Source organism: Lissotriton vulgaris, chromosome 4_1 (assembly GCF_964263255.1).
Source record: "Lissotriton vulgaris chromosome 4_1, aLisVul1.2, whole genome shotgun sequence".
Lineage (NCBI taxonomy): Eukaryota > Metazoa > Chordata > Amphibia > Caudata > Salamandridae > Lissotriton > Lissotriton vulgaris.
Window position 1 is genome coordinate 500,393,513 of NC_141691.1, and position 19,588 is coordinate 500,413,100.

The window sequence follows — 19,588 nt, forward strand, 5'->3', positions numbered from 1 at the left end:
CTGGTCTATTGTAACTTTGAAGGTATCTATACCCTGCAAGAATGCTTCGACCAGAGACTCAATAGACATCATAGCCCTCCCTTTCTTATAGAGCCGAGTATAAAACTTTCCAAAAACATCCATAACCCCCTCCTGAGTGTCCTGAACCTGGCCATGCTGATCCAAAATACTAGTAATTCTGTTAGCCATACTCCTCTGCTGGAGCCGTTTCGCAAGAACTCTGCCACAGTTTTCACCAAATTCGTACATCATCGCACGATATTGAGTATATTTTGCAGCTAAGTCTTTCCCAAGGAGTTCTAATAGCTTATATTTGACCATAGCCACCGTCTGTTGACTTTGATCAGTATTAAGACCGTCCTTGATGTTCTGCATCCGCTCCATCTCTGAGACCCGTAACTGCTCTACATGGCCCTTAATCTGCTCCTGAATGGTCTTCCACCAATAGGCTGCAAAGCTCTTGGTCTCTCCGTGCACCGCAGCTTTAAATGTATCCCACAATAAACTATCCGACTCAGTCTTTCGATTAAAACTGAAAAATTCCACTATCCATTTGGTCATATGATCCCGATAAGACTGATCCAAAAGAAGTTTTCTTTCGAAAGTCCACAGTCTAGAGGCTCTAACCAACCTCCCCCGCGGATACTCCACAATCACCGCGTTATTGTCTGATAAAGTTCTCGGGGTAACTTCGACCGAAGCCTCTCCTACCAGCTGATCAGACATAAAAAGATAATCCGGCCGCACCATTTTAATGTGAGAGGCGGAGTAATAAGTAAAACCATCCTCAGCTTTTTTGTGGCTATGCCAGACATCAACGAGTCCGTGCTCAGAGACTAAAGTCTGAAGGGCCTGAAAGACCCTTGGCTTCCTCCCATGATACTTTTGATTGCCTAAAAGATTAAAGTTGCCTGGCAAATGAATATTCATGTCCCCACAAACTATCATTGGGTGCGGCCACAATGCCAGTTCGACATTTAAACATTTCAGAATTTCCAGGCCATCTAAATTTGATCCGTAGATGGAGCAAATCGACATAGGTCTATTATTAATAAGAATTTCGACTACCGCCCATCTTCCAGCTCAATCCACTTTTGCTCTTTTGCAAACCCCAACCCCGTGCCTTACCAGTATGACCACGCCTCTGATCATTGAAGACTGTTTTGTGCAAGCTACTAGATCAAACCCTAAGAATTTCAGACACTCCCGCTCCCCCATGGCACATGTATCTCTTGAAGACATAAAATATCAGGTTTAAATAAGAGCGCCCACTTCTTGCCATCACTCAGGCCACAGATATTCCATGTAACTATACGCAGCCTCCCTTGCACCATTTAAACACAAAGTAAGTCCTAGTCTCGACTCAACACTAAATACTGCTATGAAAGAACCACCATTTTTATTCATACACTCTATAACATCCCCATCACTAATATTTTGATTGTCATGACTACAATTGAAAACCAAAACAAACACACCAACACCCCCCTTCGCTCCCTACCTTGACACCAGACCTACCCCTCGCCAGGTACCCCCCAACCCCACCCCCCTTACGAGACATCAGGACCTAGGTCCTTGTGATGGTTAGAAGAGCTGGCTACCCACCGCTCTCCCCTGGATCCTTCCTCCCATCTTAGCCAAAGAAAACTAAAGGGGGGAGGATCAACATAATGCAACCTAAAGAAATATCACCAAAAAAGAAAAACACCCCCCACATCTATACCTGAAAAAAATATTGATCCCTGTGATGACGAGCCACAAAAAGACTAAATGAACCTAGATAGAGTTCAAGAATTCCTTTGCCTGGATTTCATATAGAAAAAATCTTGTCTGACCCTGATTTAATATTTTCAACTGTGATGGAAAAAACAAAAAAGCTTGTGCCCCTTTCGCTTGAAATGCCGCTATCAGCTGGCGAAGCTGCCACCTCCGCTCAACTGTTGCCTGACAGAAGTCTGGTCTGACGAAAAACTCACAATCTTTCCCTACTCTCTTCCTATCTGGTCTTGCTAGGTCGTAAACTCCCTCCCTAGCTAGAAAGTTATTTAGGCAGATCAATATAGCCCGGGGCTTGTCCATGGTTGAACCAGACTTCTGCTTCAGCTTGAAAGGAAAGCGATGTGCTCGTTGGACCTCCCACTGCCAGTCCCACTGTTTTAAGTCAGGAAATGCTTCCTAGAAAAGTTCCACAACAAACTGTCAAACATCAGACCCCTCTCTGCCTTCCGGAATTCCTAAGATTCTTAAATTGTTCCTCCTGGCTCTGTTTTCCAGGTCCATTAACTTCCAGATCATGTTATCCCTTTGTGCCTTGACCATATCCGTAAGACCCTTCTGTATTGCCATGTTGTCCTCCAAGGCAGAAATCCTTTCCTCTGCCTCTACAATTGTAGAGGTTATATCCGAGCATGTTTTTTGCCACTCTCTGGATTGAGTTCTGCATCTTGTGACACGCCCCCTGTGTCCAAGAACTCTCCTGACGCGTCTCTTCCCGATAGGCCATGATGGTCTGGTATATGGTTGACAGCGTTATTTCTACAGGTGGTCCCTGAGCAGCATCAATAGCTTTAGAGACATCAGTGGTAGAACCAGGCTGGGTAGAGAAAGAATAATCCCATACCATTGATCCTGCTGACCCCGTTAGTCCAGATACCTTATTTGATACAAGCGCCCCTTAATCAATTGGTTTAGGTCTTGTAGATTTCAAACAGTTCCCTCCCCTCGGGATAAAAGTTCGGCCTTTTGTGCTTCCCCGAACTGTCAGTCGGTTAGATTGCTATCGTCATTCGTCCATTCTTTATCGGGATCTTCATCCTCCGAGGACCCTGTATGATCGGACATAGAATAGAATTTATCTGCCCCTTCAGTCTCTTTACTCCATCCACTGCCGTCAGCAAGGGCCTGTAAACTACATTCTTGATCTTCTGCGCTTGCCATACCAATGTCCTTACTGAGCGCTTCCAGATTCTGTTGACTTAACTGGTCCCCCATGGGCACTGCAGAAAAAATTGTGAACTACATCTCCCATAATTCCATTGGTCAGGAGAGGTGCTGTGGTATGGAATTCATTTTTCTCTTTGGAAGCTGTCTCGGGAATGTCTCCACTGTCTCCATCAGGTAACACATTACTACTTGGGCGGATCGACACCTGGACCAATACACCACCCCCGGCCTGCTCAGCATGAGGGGACCCATTCCGCTCGGGGGCAGGAACAGAGAAATTTTCCTTAGGAACTTCCGTGCTAGCGTGTGAGCCTGCCTTCGAATCTATCACGTTGAGCTTGTTACGACTTGCCGCTGAAACATGTTGGTACCAGCAGATGGGCTTAGGGAGCTGTAACTCCTCCTATATAGCCAATACTAGCTTTTAACCCTATCAGGTGGGACAATTAATAAATAAGTATATAGGTACCCACTTAGGCAGTTTTATATTAGAACTTTTCTGCATTAGGGATCCCTCCTTTGGAGCACTTTCTCCTTTTTTCTCTTCTTTTGTTTCCAAAAAAATACAGCGCTCCACCCTGAGTGTTGGTCTGCACTTGGGTGCTGTTAGCAGCCCTATGAGGAAGCATGCCAGGGTATTGTGGGTGAGGGCAGTCTTAAGAAACCCTTTATGCTTTTTCTTAAGGTTTTTGGTGCTTTAAGAGTTTACTTTCCTTTTTTGTTACCTCCTTCTTGTGCACATGTTTTCTACCTATCTGGATAATATCCGTTTGCTAGCTGTTCTTCACAGGCAGCTGTTCTCTGTCCTTCTCTTTGTGTGAGGTCTACAGTCTGAGTTTGGAGAGCTAGGGAACTTTGTGTGAGGTCTACAATCTGAGTTTGGGGAGCTAGGGAATGCTCATGCTCTTGCCCCTCATTTTGTGTGAGTATAGAGACTTTTGAGTTGCATGAATCCAACCTTTGAAGTTGTTGACTTAGCCAAGAGCATCAAGAGGTTGCTGATTTACTCCAAAATGCTTCATCCTGAACCTGGTTTTAATGTGCTGGTGCCCAATGAGGATTTCTTGGAATTATTATCCTATGTTAACACTAAAGGGAAGGTATTCATTAACACGGAAAAGAAATTTTCTTACAGATGTGACTCTAAAGGCCACTTCAACTATTTTGTCGGCTGTCCGGCTGTTGGAAAAAGATTTCTCTTGTGCAAAAAATTCTGACACTTTCAGACTGTGTGCAGGAGTGATAAGCACCCAGTGAATGTTGGAAATGTAGATGTTAATCACCCAGTGAATGTTGGATATTTAGATGTGGATATGGTTTTGTGTGCTGAATCTTTGGACAATGTTGTCCTCACCTTAGAGTGCCCTGGGAAAACCATGCCTGTTAAATACCCTACAGTTGAGGCTCTCATCGATAAAGTGTCACTATTGGTTAAGGCGGACTCCGGTTCACAGAAAACTATTTTGAGAGATACCACATTTTATGAGTTTTGGGGCACTAATTGAACTTTGTTTCCCACTGATGCTAATCACAAGGCGCTTGGGGAGAAGGACATTGAAATGCTAGGCTATTTCAATTTTAAAGTTATTTTTCGAGGCAGAGCAGCGTACACCAAAGTTTATTTTGCAGTTAAGGTTAGAAATATTATAGGGTGGCAGGACATTGCTAAAATGGGTTTATACTTTGTCCTGGGTTCTATCAACAATGCAGTGGTTAGTGAGGTTCCGGCATCATTAGTTGGTCACGTGCAGGAAACTGCTGAACAAATCCCTGGCAGACAGTATTTCCAAGCTGGTGCTTTATCTCGCACGGTACCAGAAAATGATTTCGGTCTCATACTGGATGGTGTAGAATGCCAAATTTAAGATGGCCGTGAGCTGACGTAGGGGGAAAAGTTGGATGCAAGGCTTGGCAAGACGCTTGTGAGACAATTGAAAGGCATGCTCAGCAAGGGGCTCGGCAAGGTGCGCATCAGCCAATTAAACGACATGCCTCTGCAAGGCATGCATGAGCCAATTAAACGCAGCGCCTGAGGCGCACATCTACAGTCACCTCCAAAATACTTTTTTATGGGCCCAAAAGGAGTCCCAATGACTGGACCTGCACAGAAGGCCAGATGCGGTGTTATAGCTGAAGGCGGAATTGATACTCCTCATGATTTTGGCAGTGATGCAAAGCAAAAATCAGCAGCCATAAATCAATGAAATACAAGCATCAGTGGGGCGACAAAAGTAATGCCAAAACATCGCGAATATGTAACGTAAGTGAAAAATGATCCACAAAGCGTAGTATGTTTGAAAGAGCCAAATAGAAAGAGAGAGCTCCCATGTGCCAAAGGCACAGGGTGTATTAGTGTCAAACAAGAATATAAACCCCCTTTGGTAACTAAAAAAAAATTAATTTATCGACCATTCATCTCAGTTATATCACAAACCAATCATCTCAATTCCCTGAAGAACCACTAAATCTATATTTGCATTGCCACAAAACACCCACTAAATGTTATTAGAATGTCACCTATATTTTATTACAAACATTCAAACCATTAAAATGTATTAATTGTGTACAATACACAAGTCAGCACATTAAAAAACATATTTCATTATTAACTTTCAATTTTTATTTATTTATTTTGTTTTTAAACTCCTACGGAGGTCCACAAAAACACGCCAACAATTAAAAGGACAAACATTACATACAATACAAAATTCCTTACTTTTACAATGCTATAAAATGATATCAGACATACTGAAAAATTTGCAAATAATGCTGTAATACATAAAACAATCATATAACCGACCGATAAAAATTCTTATATCAAACATACTAAGAAATGTGCAAATAGTGCTATAAATACATGAAAAAATCAGATAGCCAACCAATTGGTATTAAATCGAAACCAGAGTCCTACAGTTGGACAATGTTCTAATAAATAGGCAAAAATGTTCTAAAAAATTAGTATATCTTAAAAAAAAAACATTTCATTCGGAGGGGACATGACCAAAGAACGTGCGTCCTGAGCAGAGTGAATATTAAATCTGATAAATACTGGTTTTAAAAAAACACATTTTGCATAAATATGTTGTTGATTGATACAGAGGAAAATGCAAAGAACACATTTATTGTATCAAAATGTTAAAAAGGCATATTATATCACATATACATCTCATGTACATCATATCTAAAATATAGAAACAGTTAAAAAGGATTTTTTAAATATGTATCCTCTAAACAAGGATAAAGATAAAACAAGTGAGGCGAGAAATAAAAAACAAGAATGACAGTACACGTATTCATGGTTCGTGGACTAATCCAGGTCAGAAAAATCAAAACCTACAGCAAAATCTTTAAGCATAGGATTAGCAAAGTGCTATCCATGCCGAGCTGTAATATTACAAAAGCCTCTTACCACTTCAGGTGCAGCATTACAGCTTGGGTTGGTAAAATACCATCCAAGCCAATCTGGAATGAATTAAAGCAACACCTGACACGTATTTCACTCTCATTAGAGCTCTTCAGAGCGTTATAGCTTGTCTAGACCAACAAGAGCACCCAGTATATGTCAGAACAATACCCTGTCAGGCCTAGAGTGCTGAAGAAATTATGCAAAAAAGGAAGAAGAGAACTCTGGGTAGTTCCCAAATTTAGGTGGAGAGCATCTCTTATAAAAAGCACCCTGCAACACCAGCAATACTCTGAATCTGCTCACCTCAAATGTCTTTTTTTCTAACAAAGCTTTTAAGAATAGGAGTAGCACAGTGCCATCCACGTTGAGCTAGAAAGCCATCTATACAGCAAAATCCTTAAGCATGGGATTTCCAAAGTGCTATCAATGCCGAGCTTTAAATGACAAATGCCTTTTACCACTCCAGGCAGAGCATTACAGCTTTGGATTGGTAAAGTACCATTCAAGTCAACCTGAAATGCATAAAAGCAACCACTGACACACATGTTGCTCTCATTAGAGCTTTTCAGAGAGGTGTAGCTTTGCCCAGACACAATGGAGCACACAACATAAGTCAAAACAATACCCTTTCACTGAACAAAACAAAGGAACTTTTGTAGTACCTTAGTATATATGTTTAACAATCATAAACTCATACAAAATACTTCCACTCACTGGATGATGTCATCAGTGATGTAATTTCAGATGTCATGAGTGATGTCACTGACCATATCATGAGTGATGTAATGTATGAGGTCATAAGCAGTGCATTGTAGGGTGATAACTTATAGTTAGCTCAGGTAACTACAACAAGCTGAATTTCACTGGTTTTGTATGAGTGAAATCTGAGTCTACCTATAACATCCCTCTAACCTTTGTACGAGTGAAATCTGAGCCTGACTATAACTGCTTCATGTATTCTCCTCTGGAACAGAATTATGATTGGGACCATGGAACACCAGCATGTAGGGACTGAGTCATCCTACCATCTCAGTATCTTCGAGCCAGTGTCCGACTAGCTATAGTGCCTCATATGCCCTCGTAACCATACCAGAAAAACAAGTGAATTGGCACCCCAGAACACGGCACTCTCGACCCACTCAGGGATTGCGGTAAAAGTTCACACCTTTTTGCTCTCTCACTTGTACTTATCCAAATAAGATAAACAAGGGACAAAAAGGAAGTTTAGAATATTTATTAAACTATTGTTTCTGAAATGCAGTAAATCTGCCACAATTAGAAAACAAATGCATAATAAAAGTACTATTAGCATGGTCAATAATCCATATGCCATGAAAAGTGCTGTTATTTTGTAAGAAAGAGTAACCTAATTCCCCCTCCCTCCGAATATAGCTAAATGATTACATGAAAGATCTTTGGGATTATCAACACACCCAGTATCTTAGCATACACAGATGAAAGCTCTACATCTCTGCAGACTCAGTGCTCTTGTCTCAGAATTATCATCCATGTGTGTCCTCTCTGCTCATGTGCTCATCTATATGCACATAAATGACAGCTGCATTCTTGTGTTATGTCTAGGTGCTAGTGCCTTGCCAGAAAGAATAACAAGGGACATTGCTGATTGACCTTGTCTGTGGTGCTCAGACTAAATCCCAGGAAAAGAACAGAATGCAAAAACATTAGCAGGTTCTGTGTGAAAGTACTATGTGTCACAAAAGCGAGTGTCTTTATATAGTTATGTGTGCAAAGGAAAATGAGGCCTTCAATGTGTACAGCTAGGCCAACACAGGGCAAATTATACTAGGCCATGCAGAAAACATACAATATCCTCCCCTTGAACAGGTCAATAGCACTAAGAAAGAAAAAGGCGGATGAATGTGAATAATGTATTCAAGAAGTGAGGACACCCAATGCCAAAGACTCCATGAAGGAATCCGACTCCGCGCATAATGATTGGTCAACAGCCCAAGTCACAAGCTCCAAGGAACAAACATGCTCTCCGGACTCAGCTGATGCCGAGACGGTTACCAGGCAGCCTGCATCCATGTAAATAGAGTCTGTTTGTTGTGATCCATGTGCCGATGCACATATTTCCTCGTAGGTTAAAAGCTGAAACCTTGCATTGTGAAGAAGTTGCAAGCCTAAAGGACAGTTCTGAAAATGGGTCACTAAGGGACCCATTAGCAGTCCAAAGTCCAAGGCAGCGGGTGCCTGCAAAGCCATGCATATATCCAGTGCCCATTCAAAGGAACACCAGATATAGTGGGGCATGGGTTGCACGCAGGTAAAATGGGTAGACAGGAATGTCAAAGACCAATCAAGATCCAGTTTCAGTAGTAGATGCATTCCAAAAGTATGATTCATTTGCTCTTGGTAAACTTCCAGCAGTCAAACAGGCTCAGACAGAGCAGATATACGTGTTATAAGCCAAACGGAGTCTTTTTTATCCAAGGGTCAACATCCAACACAACCGCCAGACCCAATACCGGGAAGATCAACCAGAGGTGCTTCAAAATCCACAGAGAAATAAGAAAAAACAAAACAAAAGAGCAGGCAGAATTTACGGAGTCAGAAAATATCGTAATTAACATCTCATCACAGTCACTTTCACCTAAACATTTGCAAATTCTCAATAAAGGTACAAAATTCGTTCCTACATACAACACCAACATGCACAAGACAGAGATCAAATTGTATAGGTCTATGCGGTCTGTAAGATTATGTCATTTTTTTAATAATATTCTCACTGACCAATGTAGTCTAATGCCTTATGGTTAAACAAGAAATCAACAAACTAGAAATCAAACCACCAAAGGATGGAATTTGCCCAAATCAGAGAAATCTATTTTGATGCAACTATCTGAAAATGAAAATCTCATTTTCAGCAAGTGGACAAAGGAGGTGCTCTTGTAGTTATGGACAACATTTACTATGAAAACAAGCTATTAAAACACTTGGCTGATGAAACCACATATCTCAGATTGGATCACGGCCCTACCATCGAGACCAGAGAAATTTTGATCAAAATTCTCGACAATGCTCCAGACATGGATTGGATCACTTCAAAAACTCGAAGCTTTTTGATCAAACAATTTCCCAAGAGACCGCATATGTATATGCTACCTAAGATACACAGAGATCCCATTGACCCACCTATCAGACCCATTGTGGCTCTTTGAACCCTTGGGAAAATACATCAACCAATTTTTACAGCCAATCGTTTGCTCTTGGAAAGCGTACATACAAGATACAACTGATTTCTTGTCGCATCCACAAAACCTGGATACCACCAACATCAAAGAATGTTTTTATGTACGTTAGATGTTACCTCACTCTATACCTCCATTCCTCTCCAAGAAGGGGTAGATGCCATTGAATGGGCACTGCTGCAACAGCCTCAAATTTGCGTTCACAAAGTTTTCTTCTTAGAACTACTTCAATTCTGTTTGCATACAGCTACTTTTGCTGGGGAGAAGAGTTCTTCCTACAAATTAGTGGGACCTCCATGGGTTTTGGGGGGGCTCCCACTTATGCCAACACATTTATGTTGGCTTTTGAACAAGAACATATCTACGAAGATCCCACATTGAGCGAACACCTACTGATATACTGTCGATACATCGACAATTTTTTCCTGATCTGGTCTCATACAGAAGAATCTTTGATGAACAACATCCTGCTGTTAAACAGCAAAAATAACAGAATTCAATTTACATACACCACCAGCAACACACAACTACCATTCCTGCATGTTCTGGTTGAGAAAAATGAACTAGAAATCAACACCAGTGCATTTGTCAAACCTACTGATCGCAACAATACACTATTATATCATAGTTTTCACTCTCCGTATTTGATTCAGAATCTACCGCACTACAAGATGTAGCGTATAAAAAGGATTGCTTCCACCAGAGAGAAATACGTTCAGGATATTACCCGCATCAAACAGAAATTTCTACTACAAGGGTATCCTCCGGAAATCGCCAGAAAGTGGAAAGATGTATTGAAAACATCGACCGGAACGAGTTATTGGTCACCAACAAAAACCGACCACTTACCAGATGGTTTTTGTATCTAAATTTTCCACCAGATTTAGAAGACTCAAAAAGATGGTCAACAAGATGCAGGAACTATTACAACAGGAACCCGACTTTGGAAATTCATTTCTAGGACCACCATTATTTGCCAACACTCAAAGCCAAAATCTCAAGGAGCTATTAGCAGTGAAAAGGAACAAATGCAGCATCAACCATGCAGGCATGAAAAAATGCAGCAACTGCATCCATTGTAACAACGTGATGCAGCAGACCTTCATCACACATCCCAGAACTGGAGAAAAAAATCATTTTAAAACATTCATCCGATTGTAAAGCCGTATTTGTAAAGCGCGCACTACTCACCCTTACGGGTCTCAAGGCGCTGGGGGCTGTCATGGAAATGAAGTGAGCTATGGCCCAGAGTCACATGGTGCTGAGCTGAGCTGCTGATCAAACAGTGAACCCTGTGCTCCGAAGTCAGCTGCCATGGCCGCATCACCACATCTCTCCACTAAATTGTAACACTACCGACGTTATTCATTGCATAAAATGCCCTTGCGGGTTTCTTTATATCGGGAAAACTGAACGAAAATTTTGATTAAGGATTGGAGAACACAAAAGCATGATTCGAACCAAGAACACTAATTCCAATCTGGTAGTCCACAGGTTGGAGAAATGTAGCTCAAGTTCGTTTTCTGATCTTGGAAGAAGTGTAACATAAAGAGGGTGTAGACTCCAACAAAATGTTGTCTCAAAAAGAAGTCTATTGGATCAAGAAGTTTAATACAATGATGCCTTTGGGTCTTAACGACAAATTTGACCTAAGTTGTGTTACAAAGTGGACTGGAAACAGGTAAATGAAGAACTCCTTTATTACGGTCTCCACTCAGCCACCACAAGAACGTTGAGTGCAGGGCACAGCACACTAGAACTCTGCCAGTCAGGCTACACTTGTCAACATTCAAAGGTAGCCTCTGGCTCAACAGAAGGAATGTACCAATAAGGTAAGGTAAGGAGAGGAGGGGGGGGGGGGGGGGCGGGGAACAGGCGAAAACCAAAAACAAGGTTTCTAAAGAGTCACACAATAAAGACCTAGAAAGGGAAAAGGGATTATAACACATCTTCCCCCCTAAAAAGCAAGGGAGAAAATAAAAGATAAAGTTACTGCATCACAAAGTACTTATGCCATTCAGTTGGAACAGTGGTCTTCTGATGCAGCTGCTTTGGTGAGTCGTCAAGTCTCCGGGGACAACAGAAGTCTGGGAGCTAGCGTGAGGTGTGACCTCTGGGTTTGTGCTCTTCGCTAGGCGTTCCATGCTCCAGTTCTGCCCATTCTCAAGGAATATATTGTTGTTTTTTATCTCAACTATTCCTTTGGGTTTATAGAACTTGGTTTCGTGATCCCCCGTGGGTGTGTTCTTTTTCACAGCTACCCAGTCTCCTGCAGCCCACCTCTAGAGTTTGGTTCCATGCTTGTGATCATATTGATCTTTGTACTTGACTTGATGAGAAGCTATTCTGCATTTGACATTGTCATGAGAGTGTACCATCACCTCTCCCCCCGATCCAGTTGGGGAAGAATTTAGTACTGCGTTTTGTTCTTCTGAGTGATGAGAAGAGAGCGATACCCGTTATCAGGTTCGGAGTCATGTGATATACCCAGAGCATATATTGTAGAGCACGTTCTACAGGTAGGTGGTTGATGTCAGCTATTTGTATATTTTCTTTTACCATTCTGGTTACTCTTTCAACTAGGCCATTGGCTCGAGGGCAATACAGGGCAGTTTTCGGGTGGGTAATGGCTAAGGCAGTCAAGAAGATGGTCATGGCTACCGAGGTGAATTGAACTCCATTGTCCGCGACTAGTTTGGATGGACTGCCTTCTGTTGATAAAGTGTCTCGCAGGAAATTGTAAGTGATTCTGTTGTGATTTGGTTTACCATTTTGATGATGACCTAGTGTGAGTGATAGTCCGTCAGAACAAATGCAAATCTTTTGATGACACTTCTTTTATTGATCAGACCGATGATGTCCAGTGAAGGTTTTCCCCATGGGTTGTCTGGAATGGAAACCAGGGATAGAGATGCCTTCTGTGTGTGTTTTATTTTGTCACTATTTGCACAAATTAAGCAGTTCTTGACTTTGGTTTCAACCATAGAGTCCATGTTAGGAAACCAATAATATTCTCTAAGTCTAGTTTTGGTAAGGCTTCCCCCTAATTGACCCTTGTGCACCAGGTCTAATATTTTTTCTTTCAACCCTTCGGGAGGTATGATCTTGTTGTTTCTCCAGCTATGATCATTATTTAAGTTGATTATGTGTCTGATTTCCCAAAATTTGGCTAGTTCTTGACTTATGCTCTTGCATGTAAATGGCCATCCATGAAGAGTGTATTCTTTAAGACAGGTTAACGTAGCATCCTGGGTCATGTTCTCCATTCTTATTTACGGTAGACAAGTGAACCTGTAAAATGGGAAATTCAGGTGTTTCAAAAATTTCCACCAGATCTAAAGGTGCTCCTGAAAGAAAAACTGCAGCTGTGTTGACTTCGCCCGTGACATATTCAAGTCTGAAAACGAAACATTCAAGGCCCTGCACCCATCTAGCTACTCTGGGTGTGCTGTTAGCGGTACCTTTGGAACTCAACATGTAGTTGAGAGGCTTGTGATCGTTACGGACAGTGAATTTTATCCACCATAAGTAGAACTTGAAGTGTTTTATTGCAAAGAAACAGGCTAGGGCTGCTCTTTCTACTATAGAGTAGTTATTTTCTGAGTCGTTTAGAGTAGGAGAAGGGAAAGCAACTATGCGTTCTTTCCCACCTATGAATTGGAAGAGAGTTGTGCCTAGACCCTTATTACTGACGTCAGTGGTTCTAATGGTCTTCCTGGAAGGGTCAAAATTGCATAAGTGGGGGGCTCTTAAAATGGTCTTTTTTATGTTGTCAAAGGCTACTTGTTGCTTCTCTTGCCATTTGTAAGGCGTATGAGTTTTTGTGAGTTCCCTGAGATCATTTTAGAGGTTGTCAAAGTTCCTGACATATTTGGCCTTGTATTTGGCAAGGCCAAGAAAGGATAAAAGTTCTTGTTTGGTGGTGGGTGCCAGAGCGTTTTCAATTGCATCAAGGAGGCTCAATTTGGGTTTAAATCCGCCCCTTGATATAGAGTGCCCAAGGTAATCTACAGCTCCCACCCTGATTTGGCATTTCTCTACTTTAAGGGTGAGACCCGCTTCTTTGAATCTATCAAGAATGGTTCTGAGAGACGAGTCGTGTTCTTCAGCTGTTGCTCTATAAATCAAGACATCGTCTTGGAAGCACATGGTTTTGGGTCCCCCTTGCAATATGTGTTGCATTATCTTTTGGAATACCGCAGAAGCAAGTCCAAACGGCATCCTGAGGACCATGAATGACCCCAGTGGAGTGATAAAGACAGTTAATTCTATGGATTCTGGGTATAACTCTACCTGATGGTAGGCATTAGACAGATCCAGCACGCTAAAGCACGCAGCTTACCACATGGGACTTAAAACTTTGTGGATACGTGGCTGGGGGGGTCTTTCTATGATGATGTTATCATTAAGGTCCCTGAGGTCGATGCATAATCTAATGTCATTCCCTTGGGCTTTCTTAGCAATGACTACCAGGGCCACCCATGCGATGCAATCCACGGGTTGTATTATACCTAGAGTCTGTTATCTGGCTAATTCAAGTTTAAGGGGTTTCCACATAAGGTGAGGTATAGGCCTAGTTTTGTGTGTAATCAGTTTAGCATTGGGTTTCAATTTTATTTTGTATTTGAAATTCTTAAGGAGTCCTAGTTCCGAAGTGAACACCTCGGGGAATTCTTTGATGAAGGTTTTACTCGGGATGGACAAGTCAATAGTGAGCACCTGTTCCGGGTAGTTAGGGTTTAGTTTTATGCCTAGTTCTTTTTGGTGTTGCCACCCCAGAAGATTGCACCCCACTTCCACTATGTAGACTTTCCCTAGGGTAACACAGTCTTTGAATGTAATGTGAGTTCTAACCATGCCCTTCCAAGGGATAGATTCTCTAGTGCAGCTACTAGGGGAAATGTCAGCTTTTATTAATTCACTTTCTTTGCAAATGTTCATGTTTTTATGTCTAAAATGTTCACAAAGGTGAAGGGGGAACATGAATCTGTGAACATATTAATTTTCTTGCCATCCAACCAAACTTCTGTCCTATGTTGTTTATTACTGTGACAAACCCTAGCTAAGTGGCCTTTCTTATTGCACTTTTTGCATACAGCTGATATTACTTGGCAATTCAGGTTGTTCAGCAAAAGGAATCCACAAAAGTATGCTATAGTGTGGTCCCTATAATGGTGGGGAGCACACAGTGTTCTTTAAATGCCCCTCACACACCAAAAGGTCTCTTGGTGTCATGCTTCATCATTGGGGTCTTCGCATCCCTCTACGGAACGCAGCGTGCTGCTGACCAACGATACGTGGGAGCACTGATTTTTTATCTATGTGTGGTGAGTGAAGGTATTGAGTGGTAAGTGAGTGGTGGGGTCAAAAGTGAATAAATGTGTAAATGTTAAAAAATACCTGGCATGTGAGGTCTAATAAATTTTGAATGGGCCTCTGAGGGGCTGGAATCCTCCGGTCTCCTCTCTGCAAGGCAGGCTCCTGGCAACGTCTCAGGCGAGCCCCCATCCCACGGGGACTCAGGACCAGCTCTCGTACTCCTGAGGAGCCCATGAGGCACCCCCTGCACTTCACCTTCACACTGTCCCTCTACGGGGATCCGGGACTTTGCAGGAGAGCCCACGAGGCCCCAGACGGCTTTCCCAGAGGCGGGGCAGGACTTTCTCTCCCTGCTCCGCCCAACGCCAGGCAGCTTTGCCTGACTTCCTCATCCAATCGGGCCACTGTAGTGATTCTCCGCAATTATGGGGTGGGCTCCTATTTTAAACAAAGATAATGGTGGGGTGGGCACCCGCCACAATCCAAACAAAGATAATGGCGGGGTGGGCACCCGCTGAATCAAAAGGTGCTCGATGCGGGGTGGCACCCGCCATTTCAAACACCTTTAAAACGGGGTGGGCTCCTGCCTGGCATGAAAAGAATGTGCGGTGGGCACCCACTCCATGAGGCTTCACGGGTGAATCCCTACATTGGGATTCCCTCTAAAAGGGGCTGCAGCTCAGCGCTGCGCAGCCCATACTCTTCTTCCTTCTTGGCAGAATTTGAATATAGCGCTCACAGGGTGCTAGGGCAACCTAAAGTCCTTAAATTAAGGTTCAAGGGCATAGCTGGGCCCAGGGAGGCCTGCACACACGGCCCTCCAGCAGGGAAGCAAGCCCCCATGGCGGTTCGTTCTGGGCTCCAGGAGCAGCAAGCCCCCACAGATCCAGGAACAGCCTACCACATGGGGTCCAGCCCCACATTTATATGCATATTCCTCCTTTGTTTGCGCTGGCACAGAGGCTTGGGGGACCAGATAGAACTGGTTCTAGAGCACTCTACTTACAGTGCTCACACCCTTCTTTGGGAGATGAGGGCTCAGCCATCAGACACACCACAGGGGGGCGGAGCCAGCATTCACTAGTTCAGGCACAATCCTATTCAGGGAAAAGGGACTTCTCCTCCCACCACTCCAAATGCAGATATCCAAATCAGCCAAGCACTGACTCACCCTGCCCCTCGTGGAGCCACATTCATCCCCAGCCCCTGTCACTCAAAAACTAGACATGCAATTCACATCAGGCAGGTAGACACATAGCATACAGAAATGCCAACTTCTAAAAAAGGCATTTCTAAAATAGTTATAATAAATCTGCACATACCATTGCGAATCATTTATTATTACTATTTCAAACAAACCAAACTTGACCACGCTACACCTCTCACATTGGGAACTACCTCTGAAATACTGATTAGGAATCTCCAATATATGCCTATGGGAGAGCAGCCCCATAGTAGTGAGATACCAAAATGGCTGTTTGTCACTACCAGGACATGTCACACACTTATGGTACATGTCCTATATTTTACCTACTATACACCCTGCCCATAGGGCTAGCTAGGGCATACCTTAGGGGTGACTGACATGCAGTAACATGCATTTGCAATGCAATAGGTTGCGCATTAGGAACGTTTGAGCTATTGGTATTGTAAATGACAAATTTTGTATTTATGTCTTGGTTTTTGAAAATAGAGAAATTAATAGCTTTGTCATTTACAATACCAATACATTTAACTTTCGCAAATGTGACACCTATAGCATTTGTAATGCAATATGTGTTGTATTTACGTGACTTAGATGTATTGATATTACAATTAACAATTGCTTTTAATTTTTTTTAATAATTAATACCTAAATAAAAGTTATTGTAATTTATAATGGCAATAGCTTAAACTTTTGTAAATAACTTTAGTGAAGATTATGTTCAGTGTATTTTATTGTGACGAAAATCCAAAAACAGAAGTGAAATATTAACATCTTTTTGTGACATTTGTAATAAAGCTTGAAACATTGAGAGAACATATTTGAACCAGTTGTTGAATGGTTGCAGAGATTGATGCTGTGGTGGCACTGAGTGATGTTGTGGTTGTGATGAGTGATGCTATGGCGTTCAGTGATGCTGTACTAGTGCATAGTGATGTTGTGGTGCCCCTGAGTGATGCTGTGGTGGTGCTGAGTGATGCTGTGGTGATGCAATAGATAGATAGAGTTTAATTATGTGGTGTGTAACTATGTGGCACTAAGTGGTATTTGGAGCGTATGTTGCATTGAGTGCAGTGTAATTATGTGGCGTGTAATTATGTGGCACTGAGTGGTATTTGGAGAGTATGTTGCGTTGAGCGCAGTGTAAATATGTAGCATATACTTATGTGGCAGTAAGTGGTATTTGGAGTGTATGTTGCATTGAGCGCAGTGTAATTATGTAGCATATAATTATATGGCACTGAGTGGTATTGTGTGGAGTGTATGTTGTATTCAGTAGAGTGTAATTATGTGGTGTGTAATTATGTGGCACTGAGTGGTATTGTTTGGAGCGTATGTTGCAAAGAGTGCATTGTAATTATGTAGCATATAATTATGTGGCACTCAGTGGAATTGTGTGGAGTGTGTGTTGCATTGAGTGCAGTGTAATTATGTGGCATGTAACTATGTGGCACTGAGTGGTATTTGGAGTGCATGTTGCATTGAGAGCATTGTAACTATGTGGCATGTAATTATATGGCACTGAGCGGTATTTGGAGTGTACGTTGCATAGAGTGAAGTGTAATTATGTGGAGTGTAACTATGTGGCACTGAATGGTATTTGGAGTTTATGTTGCATTGAGTGCAGTGTAATTGTGTGGCATATAATTATGTGGCACTGAGTGGTATTTGGAGTGCATGTTGCATTGAGCGCAGTGTAATTATGTGGCGTGTAATTATGTGGCACTGAGTGGTATTTGGAGTGTATGTTTTATTGAGTGAAGTGTAGTTTTGTGCATGTATTTATGTTGCACCAAGTGCTATTTGAAGTGTATGTTGCATTGAGTGCAGTGTAATTATGTGGCGTGTAACTGTGGCAATAAGTGGTATTTGGAGTGTATGTTGACTTGAGAGTAGTGTAAATATGTGGTGTGTAATTATGTGGCACTGAGTGGTATTTGGAGAGTATGTTGCATTGAGTGCAGTGTAATTATGTGGCGTGTAATTATGTGGCACTGAGTAGTTTTTGGAGTGTATGTTGCATTGAGTGCAGTGTAATTACGTGGCGGGTAATTATGTGGCACTGAGTGGTATTTGGTGTGTATGTAGCATTGAGTGCAGTGTAATTATGTGGCGTATAATTATGTGGCACTGAGTGGTATTTGGAGTGTGTGTTGCATTGAGTGCAGAGTAATTATGTGGGGTGTAATTATGTGGCAATGAGTGGTATTTGGAGTCTATGTTGCATTCAGTGTAGTGTAATTATGTGGTGGGTAATTGTGTGGCACTGAGTGGTATTTGGAGTGTATGTTGCATTGAGTGCAATGCAATTATGTGGTGTGTAGTGGCACTGAGTGGTATTTGGAGTGTATGTTGCATGGAGTGCAGTGTAATTAGGTGGCATTTAATTATGTGGCACACAGTGGTATTTGGAGTGTATGTTGCATTGAGTGCAGTGTAATTATGTGATGTGTAATTATGTGGCGCTGAGTGGTATTTGGAGTGTATTTTGCATTGAGTGCAGTATAATTATGTGGCACTGAGTGGTATTTGGAGTGTTCGACGCATTGAGTGCTGTGTAATTATGTGGCGTGTAATTATGTGGCACTGAGTGGTATTTGGAGTGTATGTCACATTGAGTGCAGTGTAATTATGTGGCATGTAATTATGCGGCACTGAGTGGTATTTGGAGTGTATGTCGCATTGAGTGCAGTGTAATTATGTGGCACTGAGTGGTATTTGGAGTGTATGTCGCATTGAGTGCAGTGTAATTATGTGGCGTGTAATTATGTGGCACTGAGTGGTATTTGGAGTGTATGTTGCGTTGAGCGCAGTGTAAATATGTAGCATATATTTATATGGAACTGAGTGGTATTGTCTGGAGTGTATGTTGTATTCAGTAGAGTGTAATTATGTGGCATGTAATTATGTGGTACTGAGTGGTATTGTTTGGAGTATATGTTGCATTGAGTGCCTTGCAATTATGTAGCATATAATTATGTGGCACTGAGTGGAATTGAGTGGAGTGTGTATTGCATTCAGCAGAGTGTAATTATGTGTTTTGTAATTATGTGGCACTGAGTGGTTTTTGGAGTGTATGTTACATTGAGTGCAGTGTAATTATGTGGCATGAAACTATATGGCACTGAGTGGTATTTGGAGTGTATATTGCATTGAGTGCAGTTTTATTATGTGGCGTTTAATTATGTGGCACTGAGTGGTATTTGGAGTTTATGTTGCATTGAGTGCAGTGTAATTATGTGGTGTGTAACTATGTGGCACTGAATGGTATTTGGAGTGTATGTTGCATTGAGTGCAGTGTAATTATGTGGCATGTAATTATGTGGCACTGAGTGGTATTTGGAGTGCATGTTGCGTTGAGCGCAGTGTAATTATGTGGCGTCTAATTATGTGGCACTGAGTGGTATTTGGAGAGTATGTTTCATTAAGTGCAGTGTAATTTTGTGGCATGTATTTATGTTGCACCAAGTGCTATTTGGAGTGTATGTTGCATTGAGTGCAGTG

General features: G+C 42.0%; 1 pseudogene; it reads left to right on the forward strand.

Moving 5' to 3' along the window:
* Positions 1–3,890: 3,890 nt before the first annotated feature.
* The window catches only part of LOC147718899 (uncharacterized), a 71,180-nt pseudogene continuing 55,482 nt past the window's right edge, over positions 3,891–19,588 (forward strand).